The following is a 12,778-nucleotide window of genomic DNA, read 5'->3' as shown; positions in this document are numbered from 1 at the left end:
GAAATTTATGAGAGAAAGAAAATGGCAGATGGAGATGCAAGTCATTAATCCAAAAAAATTTTTATTTAACAGTTACTATGTGTCCGATGCCACCTTAATTTTAGCCACGGCTACATTCAGTCTTAAATGCCACCTTAATTTTAGCCACGGCTACATTCAGTCTTAAATAGCCATGAATAGCACAGAGAGTTAAGTGACAAAGAGCAGAGAATGAAAGCTGTCTGAGCTGCAGGTTTGGGATTGTGTTTTTGATCACAGGCCAGCACCTCTGCTTGTCCTATGCAAATCCGGGCCTCGGGGGATATAAATCACTATAGGCATAGGCCTTCTGGCCTGGGCTGCTTGTAAATCGCCCAGACCATGAGTATTATATATGTGCTGCAAGTGGCCACTACAGAGAGTGGAATAAATCAGAAATAAAGATGTTTTGACTCCTGACTACATTGACCCAGTGTTGAAAACAGTTAAATGTGATGTGAGAGAGACTGGTGGGCTTTAGGTAAATAAATAAGGTAGTCAGCTTTGATCTCATCCCAGAGTGGGGATGTTTGTTATAATTGGTAACGAACAGACATTGATACATTATCATCCCAAGTCCAGGATTTGCATTAGGCTTCACTCTTAGTGTTGTACATTATATGGGTTTGGGCAAATGTATAATAAAACATGCATCCGTCATTATGGTTCCATACAAAGTATTTTCACTACCCTAAAAGTGCCCTGTGCTGTATTCTTGCCTTCCCACAAACCCCTGGAAATTACTGATATTTTTATTCTTACCACAGTTTTGCTTTTTCCAGAACGTCATATAGTTGGAATCACAGTATGCAGCCTTTTCAGATTCACTTCTTTCACTTTGTAGTATGCATTTTAGTTTCCTCCATATCTTTTTGTGATTTAAAACTCATTTCTCTTTAGCACTGAATAATATTCCATTGTTTGCATATACCACGGTTTATTCACTCACCTACTGAAGGACATCTTGGTTGCCTGTCTTTGCTTGGACAAATTTTGGTGATTATGAACAAAGCTGCTGTAAACATTCATTTAGACACAGGTTTTGGTGTAGACATAAGTTTTTAAATTATTTGGATAAATAAAAAAGAGATCAATTACTGGAGCATATGGTAAGAGTAGTTTTAGGTTTGTAAGTAACTGTCAAATTGTCTTCCAGAAGGGCTATAATATTTCTCATTCTCACCAAGGATGAAAGAGAGTTCCTGTTGCTCCATTGTTGATAATGTTTTATGTTTCATGTTGTTAGCAGACATTATTGAAGACTTGATGGCAGGAAATAGCATACATCATGGGAATAATTAGGTTTTTGCTTAGAAAAATAATTCACATTATTTTAAAAATATTTATATTAATAATATTGTGGGCAGTGAGCAAATGGTGGTATAACAACAGTAAAAGAAGTGAAAAAGAACATGCTTGAGGCTTTTCTTGATATAATTACCCCAGAGGATGCTGAGAGTAGCAATGATGGAGGTTAATAGATGAAACACATATGCTTGGGCTTTATCAAAGCATTCACAGTTGAGGATTATAGACAGGGATCCATTCACGTTTGGTCAATTTTTAGTTTGATAATTCCATAACGTCACCCCCTAAGAGTTTATGTAAGGGTGAAGATGCTAAGGTATTACAGAAACTTCCTCATCTGCTGCAGCACATCAAAGGCCAGGTATTAGCTCATTATTTTAGTATATTTTTTTCCTTTGGCTTAGCTTGTTTGGGTAGTGATATATTTAGGAATGAAGTGACTCATAAATCTCATTTTTCTGCTGTTAGTGGTGAAAAAAGGTAAATGCTATTTTACAGAGATCACTTACCCTCAAAATTTATACCAGACAATAACCTAACCTGTCTAGTCTACATGAGGTAGTTTTAGGGGTATAGAGTATTATAACAAATTTGTTTTAATTCTTTGACTTTTGAACTGCCTTGAAGTAAATGAAAGATCAACCATTTTCTAGTGAATTGTAGTATATTAAGGAGTAATAAATATCTTCTACATATAATCTAGGTATTCAACTTGTTGAGTTGCATAATTGAGTTCTTTAGTCCTACAGAAATACTTGGTGTTTAACTGTGCTTCCTTTCACATCCAAGGTAAGTCTTTATATTTTTCTTTGAAGGGGAGCTAACTAATAGTAGTAAATTTGTATATCTTAGAGGACATATCATTAATGTATTAGTCAAGGTCGAACCAGTCTCTGTAAACATTTAAAACAAAGGGTATTGAATCCAGGTAAGTGATGAAAGAGCTGGCGAGCTGTATGGGGGATGGTGAGAAAACCAAGAGATTAAACAAACAAGAAGTTGCTACCTCTCCTTGTTGGAAGGCAAAGACCAGAGCTACGTTAACTAAGGGCTGCCTGGGGTTTGAGGGTTCCAGGAAGAATTTGGAATCACGTCAGGTTTTGTCATGCAGGAGACATTAGGCTATGGTGGACACACAGCTACATTCAGGGGCTGCTGGAAGCAAAGGACATGAGGGAGGGATGGAATGGCTCTTTTAGTGCTCATGCTCCCCAGACTCCCCGCAGTGTCACCCACTGGCTGAACCCAGGTGGAATCCAGCATTAGCAGAGCCTGTGATATCCAGCCTGCAGGAATCAACATCCCTGTGAAACAGAAAGGCAGAGGTAGAAAAAGGGCAAACAGTCCAAAGACAGAGTAGCTAAAGCACTGCTTGAAAATGCTATAAATTTCCTACTTTTTCTATATGTATTGGGCCTGGGAAACATTAATTGGACTGAGTTCTTTCTTTCAACTTTATATTCATCATTTGAATAAATAAAGCAAAATGGTTCCAACAAAACTATCCTTCTGGGAACATTTACTTTGGAGTTTATATTTTGACATTTTTTTAAAACTAAAATTCATAAAGTTTATTTCTGTCTCTTTTCTATATTTAGTTAATTGTGGGAGTTTACAGGCTTTTTAGCATTTTGATAATCTTAAAAAAGGAAGCTTTAAAGTGATAAATTGTTGTCTAAATATGTATTCCATAATAATTTGATTATCAGAGTAATTCAAGGTGCTTTTCAGTAATTTATTCTGTAAATGTAAAAATGTCACTAAATTGGAAGCATAATATATGATTCAAGCTGTGATATGCCAATATCCTTTAAAAGATAGCTTAACTCCAGGCCTCCTGCCTTATATTACTTTTCTATAGATGTGGGCACAGACCTAAAGTTTCCTGTCTCCATCTGTTCAGTGGGCATTATCATTTGATACACAGAAATCAGGTTTAAAAATTTTAACTAGTTAGTTTTTCCAGACTTTAAATGTTTGATCTTTAAATTTAGCTTTTATTCCAACAAACTGCTCTTTCGTGATCATAACACATTTGGTACCCATGCATAGCAATATAACAAATTGTTCCCCTCTACATTTTTTCCAGATCGTTTCATTGGTTTATATATTGCAGTGTTTCTCAAATTGGTTCTGGAGCATTCTTCCTGTGTATCCTTGATTTACCCATCTAGTATACACAGGTGTTTCACCTTGTATTTTTTACCACAAATGGTAGCTTTTTGAATTCAAGTAAGGTTGAGATTTCTTTTATGACTTACAAGGAATCTTCCAAATTGAAATATATCTTAATATATATTACAGTCCTTCTTAATCAACATATGAATATGAGAATTAGATTCACTCATAATACCTTGGAAATAAAAACAACTGAGGTGCTTCTAACCCTCATTAGTGTCTTATCTCAGTGATATCAGAGTAAAGTAAGATTGTATTATATAAGCTAAAATTTAACAAAGCATACTAAAATTTGTATAAAAGTTAAACAATATTAAGAGGGAGGAGGTAGTCAACATCATTTCTAGAAAAAGGGAGAACCCTAAAACCAAATTTAAGTGTCTCCCATATTGTAAAACAGTCTATGATGGCCAAGAGAATCTCTCCATCCTGGTTGGCATGTGGTCCACGTTTATATCCACCACTACCAATAAAATATAACGATGTTTACTTACTTCAATCACCTCCTGTATTATTCTGCTCAGACTGCTATGGTAAAATACCATAGATTGGATGGCTTTAACAACAGATATTTATTTCTCACAGTCCTGGAGGCTGGGATGTCCAAGATGAAGGTGCCAGCAAGTTTGGTTTCATCCTGAGACCTTGTCTCTTGGTTTATAAGTAGCTGACATCTTTCTGTGTGCTCATATGATTTCTTTTTTGCACACGTGTGGGGAAAGAACAAGCAAGCTCTTTGATGTATCTTCTTACAAGGGCACTAATCCCATCATGAAGACCTCATCTAACCTCCAAAGACCCCATCTCCAAATACCATCAGATTGGGAGGCAAGGCTTCAACATATAAATATGGGAGGGGGGGCATAACATTCATATCACCTTGTCAGTAACCTTCTGATTATTATTTAGTTTGAAGTCCTGCCTTCACCCCAGATGAAGAGGAATTATAGAGGCAGGCTTTAGGCTGGGATTGTGATGTACCAAGAGTTTAGGTCAGTAAAGGGGAAGAAAAGACAAGCTCACAGGCTTCAGTGTATAGAAGTTAAACAGGACATTATGAAGAATTCCAAGTTACATGCCCCACAGGCCATCCAGTTGAGTAATCAACCTGAATAGGGTGGGCTAAGCAAAAGCGTGCAGGCAGGAGTGAAGCTGTAAGGACAGAACTGCCAGGAGTGACAGTGTCCAGAATAAGGATGGTAGGAAGAGCAAGAAAAAGTCTGAAGGCTCAAGAACAAAACCAAGGTCATTTTTGTGGCAATGAAGATGATGATGTTAGAGGGCCTATACCTCTAGGACATATATTTGGTTTTCTATTTGGACTTTTCTACATGGAAATAATGTTTTAGGTAGTATTTTAATTTGCATGGCAGTTCTATATTTTGTTTTAAATAAGATGTTAAATGAATTGACCTTGCATTTCACATATTAACATCTTGTTTACTTGAAAAATGTAAATTCTTCGTCCTGAATATGAGCAACTCTGGTACACTCTTAGAAGTAAGGTTTTGGCAGCAAAGTCAAGTGACAGAGCAATTAACATGGAGATCACACTACCGAAAGTTCTGCCTCTCCTGACTGTTCCTTCTCTAAAATGTCATCTTGTATCAAACAGTATCAAATTTGCAAAACATATTCTCCAAATCTCTGTCACCTTGAACACAACAAAGATTCTTTTTTTTTCTCCATTTGGTCACAGTCTAAATCTAACTAAAGTATTAGTTGGGAGAAATGGCTCTGCTCCACCCTGTCATTCAGGGATCTAGGCACATTTCATGTAGCGGCTACCTTCCGGGCCTCAGCTCTTTGCTGATTTTTCTGAATCAGACCAAAGAAAGGGGAGAATTATGCAGAAAGGATATTAATGACAGGTCTGGGCATGGCATACTTTATTTCTAGCCACTTTTCACTAGAATTCAGTTGCATGAATTATTCACATGGCCCCATACAACTGCAACGGTGACCGAGAAATGGAGTCTAAATGTGTGTCCAGGTGGCAAAGGCATCTAGGAAAGGTAAACATGTATCTTGTTCCTCCTATATCTTCTTTATTACCATCTCTCTATAAAGCTCCTTCTTCATTCATAGAAAAGCTATGGAAAAGCAGATTGACAACTAAAGACACCTTAAAATATGTTTACAAATTGTAATAGCTATCTCATAATTTCTAAAACATAGATTAACTAAAATCTGGACAGTGTAGCCTTTGTGTGTACAAAGTCAGTTTCACATGGTTTTAGGCTTCTTTTTGAAACACACCATATGGTCCAGAAACAATAAGCCTGTGTTTTATATGAACTAAGAGAATCGTTGCCAGTAAATTTAAAACAAATTCTTGCCTATCCTTAGCATTGGTAGATTTGTTATTGTTTGAGAGCTTTGGTTACAGTTCTTCATGGTTATTTGTTTATCATATGAACATTAAGTTTTCCTGTAAACCCATATTTCAGTCGATGGAAGCATTTATGCACTTGCTTCAAGGAAGAACTTGTAAGTGGTCTTTTGGGAGAAAGCCTTAGTGCTCCTCACCTTGAATAATACACCAGAGAAGACTTTTTCAAAATAATTTTTAAGGTCAAAAGTTGACCATAACCATAGCTGGTATACAATGCCTTTTACTTTGTATCAGAGGGAAGAAACAGACTATTTATTTATTTTAATTAATTAATCTTAGTACTGTATTCTCCAATATAGTGCTCATTAGCCACATGTGGCTATTTAAATGTAAGGTAATTAAGTCAAACCAAATAAAAATTTAGTTAGTCACTTTAGCCACATGTTAAGGGCTCAGTAGCCATATGTACCCTGTGGCTGCCACATCGGAAAGGGCAGACATAGAGCATGTCCATCAGCATTGCTGTTGGGCAGCAGTGGTCTAGAAGCACAGTTTGCCAACCCATAGCCATGTGACAGGGAGAAACAGAGACAAAGAACTCAGATCAGGGTGAATATGTACAGCAGACAAGGGATGCCTGTTACTAATTTTTTTTTCTTTTCCCTTTTTCTCATTCACAAACAAATCCAAATCTGTTCAGTACTTAAAAAAAAAAAAATCAGGGTTATTTATTGAGTGTTTGCTTTGATGACTGGAGGAGGGTGGCTAGCTCACTGGGGACTTTTACTCAGTCCTTGTACCAGCATAAAGACTGTTAAAGCAATTCAAAAGAAAGCCATTTTGTCTGGTGTGCATGGGAATAATAAATTAAGTACATAGCAATCTGACCTATTATACTTAAAATAGCAAAATGTGTTGGAATACTGGTGACATGAAAGCCAATGAAAAAGGCCACTAGAGTTTTTTTCTTTGCTCCCCCCTTTCCATCTATCTTCTCACATCTTTTTTTTTTTTTTTTTTTTTTTTGGTTCCTGGAACATTCCATTTTTTTTACAAGCTAACAAGTTTGATGTGGCCCTGTGTCTTATTCCCTTCCAGGCTTGCAGCTGTTTTGGCAACAGAAGAAAAAATCCCCATAACAAATCAAATAAAAGCCCTTTCTGTGAAGAGGAATTGAAAACAGCAGGCCTCAAAGAGGACTGCACATGAGATGCCTTGTTCTGGCTTTCAACACAACTCAAATCAGAAACACATTACCATAATCTGAAACAGCCCACTGCTAACACAAGACAGATGGTGGGTAATAACCCATGCATCATTAATAAATAAATTCCAGCATTAAAGGCTTTACAAAGTATGACAACATTATCTGGGCACAATTACTGGCCCTCTCCCACCCCCAACATCATTTCAGTGTGTTATGGGCTAAGCTAGGGTTTTTTCCCCCCTCCTCCAACTCCACGGATCTGAAGGAAGTTTAAACACCGCACAAGTTTTAACCAGATGAAAGCTATCTCAGTGTACAGGACAGGTCTGAAACTCCATAAGGGAAAAATAAAATAGCTGCCAAAGTGTAATAGCTCCCATGTTCTGCTGTTGGATCAGCCGACGGCAATTTATTGCACTGCCCTCGAGGGCTGGCCTCACCCTCTCCGGTGCGCCTCTGTGCCTGCATCACGCTACACACTTCAAGCAGGAATCTTGGCATCAGATTGGCCACAAAGCTGAAAGATATATGTGTGATTTCTCAGCTTTGCTTTTGCAAACGATACCATCTGTCTCTTCTCCCCCAGCTCCCCTCACTAAGGGGGAAAGAAAACGCAATATTTGATTAGATTGGAAAAAGTGAAAGGGAGTGGGAGAGAGGGAGGGAGGGAGGGGGGAAGAAAGAGAGAGACAGAGAGAAAAAGAGAGAGAGAACAAATTCTAACTCCGTAAGTGTTGAAAACTGAAAAAGAGAAGGCCATTTATTAGATGCCCAAATACACCAGTTACTTTATTTTATTTTATTTGGTCAATGGGGCAATGTTATTCCAATGGGATGTAGGAAGTATGGGAATGCAATGGAGGGCTGGGCAGGCCTCTAGGTGATCATCTCTGGGACTCCCCAGAGTTCCCAGGGTTCTGCAGCATTTCTACAAAGTCTGGGCTGTCACTTTCTAGGCATACCATCCGGAGCCAAAAATCAAGCATGGTAGGGCCAAAAATTCCAGAGGAATGTAAGCTCTGGGGCACCAAATACCAAGTTTGATTCTCTATATATGAAGTTACATATTTCTCCTCAGTAATGGGCAATATAAGCATTTTTGTCAAACGTGCCAGGATTATGTTTTTAACAAAAGAGATAAACCCTTTAGCATTGCCTCATTTGATGGGTAAAGAGCTAGGGAGAGAAAGTATTGTACATTCTAACTTGGCTAATCCCTAATTACTAGAAGGTCAAGTGAAAATATCTCCATGGTATCATTCCATGGCCCAGGTGTCACATGGATGTGATTTACCATCTCTGAGCATAGAATTGCTTCCTCTAGTCCGGGGCCATTTGGGGGGTTGGGGAAGCGAAAATAAATCTCTCCTTGGAACAGCTGTCCCCTTTCTTTCGGCACACAGAGAGCTTTCCTCTACTTAGAAACACGCATGTGCAGGCTGCAAAGTCTGCAAGACTTTCCTGATTAGCATCTAAATCCTTTGCTTCTATCTCCTCCTCTTCCCCAAACTTAAATCAATATTTTTGTGTGTACATATGTATCTACTTTCTCTTAATTGACTGTGTGTTTATCTTATTTCCTCCATTAAATTGTGAGATTCCTGAGGGTAAAAACCATGTCTAATCTCTGCTCTCAATTCCCCTTAGCACCCCGCGCAGAATGCCTCACTCAAGCTAAATGAAATCACAACTTGGAGAGAAACGCCAGGGCCCCTGGCAGTGCAGACTCAGACAGAGTCCATGAGTTCCAGGTGAGTTTGTTCCAAGGCAGCTTTTCTTTGAGCTCTCTCCAGCTTTCTCTGGGAACAGCTGCTGAAGGATGGTCAGAAGGAGGTAAGTTGAGCTTTAATTGGTTCCTGAGGTATGCAATTTACTTCATGATCTGAACATGATGGAGGGAATTTCAAATGCACTCTGATATTGAATCAGTAGACAGAGAGTGGAGGAAAAAATCATATTGATCAAGAGACTTGCTAAAAACGGCACATCCTGTGAAAGTTAGGATTAGTTCCAAAAAAAATCTTGGTCTGTTTCCAACTCCGTAATTTCTGATATCACATCTGATAGTCTTTATCTTCTATCTTGTGGTAATTCCTGAGCAGATGATTTACTAAACTATCATTTCATCATCATCATCATCTAGATGAAATCAATAAACTTCTATTTGCTCATTTTAACCAGATTTAGCCCTTATTGTCTGGGGTTTTAAGTCTAGAAAACAAACCCCATGCATGCAAACATTATAACTCTGAAAAAACAATATAATTCTGCAGCAATTATCATTTAGATTGTTATTTTTACTTTTTTATGTAGCAAAGAGCAAGATACATCATGAGATTTATGAAAGAAGAATTACTTCCTTCTTTTTTGATAGTCAAAAAAGTGCTTTTCAGGAAATCAAGGGGTGATCTGTTCATTAATGAATATTTACATGTACCAGACATTGTACCAAGGGCTTGGAGTACAGCAGTGAACAGATCTGGAAGTGACAGAGCAGAAGAATTCAATCAGAAGATGGGCTGGCTGAACAAAGAGGGGAGCTTCATTCAGAGAAACCAGGTGAGGAGGCAGAGGATCAGTGAGCACTCTTGTGAGACCACATGGAGGACTTAGGGGCCCAGAACTCTCTTCTACAAACCTGAACTTGTCCAAAGAAGAGACTACATAATTAGCACCATATGTCCTTAGAGATGAGCAAGGATGGGGCTTGTCACCTCCCTGAGAAACTTGCAGCCACATATTAGTGCCTATTAATTTTCTGTATGTCTGCCTCTAGAGCAAATAGTTAAATATTTGTGAAGTTCTAGTGCCTCATTTTTCTTATCTGTAAAATGGGGGGAAATTCTATGTATCACATGTTATTTTGAGGAGTCAATGTACTTAAAATGGCCCAGAAAATTTATTAAGCACTTAATAAATTTTAACTGTTTTTTTTTTTTTTACTAAAAGTCAGGTCCTTGGCTAGACCTCTACATACAAAATAGCTCATTTCCCTTGGTACCTGGAAGCTCACAATCTAGAGGAAAGATCAACACAGGAAAATGATTTTTGTGTAATACAGTGATTCCTGATTTCACTCTAGATACATTTATTGATGCCCACTCTGTTCCAGGCTCTGATGGTACTGCATCCTGAGTATGCCGTTACAAGAAAAAGAGGGACAAGGTCTCTACCCTCAATTGACTTTACAGGAAATCTTGTCACGGATTTTACAGTTTTTCCTTCTTCTCAAGGTGCCATGGCTTTGTAGAACTTCAATTCTTAAACGTAATGTACCATCACAGTAATTAAATTAACTTAGACGTTTGGTATTTTGTTCCCCTTTGGCTTCTAATTTTTCCACTTTTATTTTACTATCATTATAGTATTGATATATTTATGATAATAAACTGCCTTAAAATGTTTACTTAGGGGGTGAGAGGATGGGGGGAGAGAAAGAGAGAGAGAGAGAGAGTTAATTTTATAGCCCAGCACTATTCAATAGAAATATGAGTCACATATGTAACTAAATTTTCTAGTAGGAACATTTTTAAAAGTAAAAAGAAACAGGTGAGATTATTTTAATAATATATTTTAATTATCCAAATATATCCAAAATTTTGACATGTAATCAATGCAAAACTTATTAATGAGAAATATTACATTTTTTCTGACTAAGTCTTCATGATCCACTGTACATTTTACACATATCGTATTTCATATAAATTAGAAATTTAGTTCTTTCATTGCATCCATCACATTTCAAGTGCTCAATAACCATAATAACTGATGGCTACCACACCAAACAAACAGTACAGTCACAAAGTATTTGTAAAAGTAACTTTGCTCCATGCAAATAAAAATAGAGAAGTATGGTGAAGGGCTGTCAGCTCTGAAAAGCATACTACAGTTCTTTGCCTTCTGTGTCCCTTTCTCCCTGGATCATATTTAAGGGTGTGTGTGTGAGGGGGAAGTGGGGTGATGGGGCTAAAAAAAAGAAAAAGATATTCAGCCCAGTGATCTTAACAATTCCAGTGTGGTTGACCGCGTCCAGTGGAGGCCAGCAGCCACAGTAAGTGGGAGCATTCTGAGTACCCCTGACGCTCAGAGCAAGCGCTGCCCATATTTGGCACAAAGGCTAGATTCCCACAGTGAGGAGACATGGGAAACAAGGGCACTGTTCTTGTACCAGTAAGTGGGACTGGAGCAACGATCCGTTAAATGGTGTCCTGGAAACTCCATCCCAGGCGCCCCGCTGTAATTGTTTTTAAAATGGTGGTGAAGCGTTTTGCAAATCTTCTCCTAACCACCCGCTGGGAAACGTGAAGGCAGCAGCCACCCGTTGGAAAGGGCGTCGGTGATGGACTGGGCGCCTACCTGCGCCTGGGCTTCGGAGCAGAGTGCGCTCTTTGTTTCAGGCAAGTAGAACGGAGGAGAGGTGGCCTTCATTGCAACCTATCTCATCTATAAATCTTGGATTTATAAATTTGTGATAAATTAATAAATTTAGAGTCTCGGTGGGGTTGCTCTGCATCTCATGTTAAACCAAGAAGCCTAGTATCTGAACTTTCTGTCTGACATTCGATTTTGCCACTATCAATGGATGTCCAGAGTTGTTTGGGACCTGAGAACCTAGTGAAAGACGTCCCCTGCCTCTGTTGGAACAGTTGGATGTGTTATTAAGAAATGGAGCTGTGAAAGCAAGTAGGTTACCCCAATTCCTTGCTTTCAAAGAGATACTGTGACATTTGAAAATAGTATTTATTTTTTACTTCTATTTTATGGGACTGATTCAGTCCCAGTAAATAAATCACAGAGCTGACATTCAGGTTGTTTTAGCCTTCAGCCAGTATAGGAGTGCTTTGCAAACAGGCTGCCCGCTTCTGCAATTATCTCTTCCAGGGATGGAACATAAATATTCTTTGTAAAGCAGACTGTTTCATTATGTGGACAAGTCTTAATCTGAACTCCCTTTACTCTCAACCCCTTCTAATACTGAGCTCAAATCTGTTACCTTCAAATTCTCACTCATTTTTTCCTAATTCTATATTTTAGAGATTTAAAGAATTTAAAACGTCATCTTCCACATGATAATCCTTAAAATATTTGAACTCAAACCCTTTCCAAAACAGTCTTTTGCCCAGCTCCATGTTCACATTTTCCTCAACTATATTTTTAAATTGATTTTTAGAGACAGAGGAAGGGAGAGGGAGAGAGAGAAACATCAATGTGAGAACAAAACATCGATTGGCTGCCTCCTGCACACCCTCCACTAGGGATCAAGCCAGAAACCCAGGCATGTGCCCTGACCAGGAATCGAACCATGACCTCCAGGTTCATGGGTCTGACGCTCAACCACTGAGCAACACCAGCTGGGCAAACTTTTTACTTTAATTTATCTTAGGGTAGCTTGTTTATTATGGGGACAGCAGTGGTCTTAAGTTGAGAAATTGTTCCAACAGATTCATTTCTATCAGAGCATAGAGTTAGTTATCAGTGTCCTAAGTATGTTCTCTCTCTCCTTTTTAAATTTATAACTTTAATGTTATCAAGTAATATTCCTCTCTACCCATTCATTATTTTGGTTTTTATTTCTTACAAGTGAAATAGTTCCCTTCCCAAGGCATTGTAGGGAGCCTTGTAATGGCAGAATTGTTTTTCTGACCCTTTAACTTAGACTTGGTAACAGTGTTGTAACTCTAGGCATTATCTCAAGCAGTTGAAAAATTTAGAGGAATTAGTAATTAAAAGAA

The 12,778-nt window shown here is 38.2% G+C and overlaps 1 long non-coding RNA gene across 1 annotated transcript; it reads left to right on the top strand.

Annotated features, from left to right (window-relative positions):
- The first annotated feature begins 9,541 nt into the window (after positions 1-9,541).
- LOC107544905 (uncharacterized) lies at positions 9,542-10,357 on the top strand. The gene is made up of 2 exons (XR_001603956.1): positions 9,542-9,605; positions 10,159-10,357. It is a non-coding gene; the product is annotated as an uncharacterized LOC107544905 (long non-coding RNA).
- Positions 10,358-12,778: the final 2,421 nt, after the last annotated feature.

Source organism: Miniopterus natalensis, chromosome 12, assembly GCF_054644295.1.
Source record: "Miniopterus natalensis isolate mMinNat1 chromosome 12, mMinNat1.hap1, whole genome shotgun sequence".
Taxonomy (NCBI): domain Eukaryota; kingdom Metazoa; phylum Chordata; class Mammalia; order Chiroptera; family Miniopteridae; genus Miniopterus; species Miniopterus natalensis.
The sequence above is the reverse complement of the archived record's forward strand: the minus strand, read 5'-3'. Positions and strand labels throughout refer to the sequence as shown.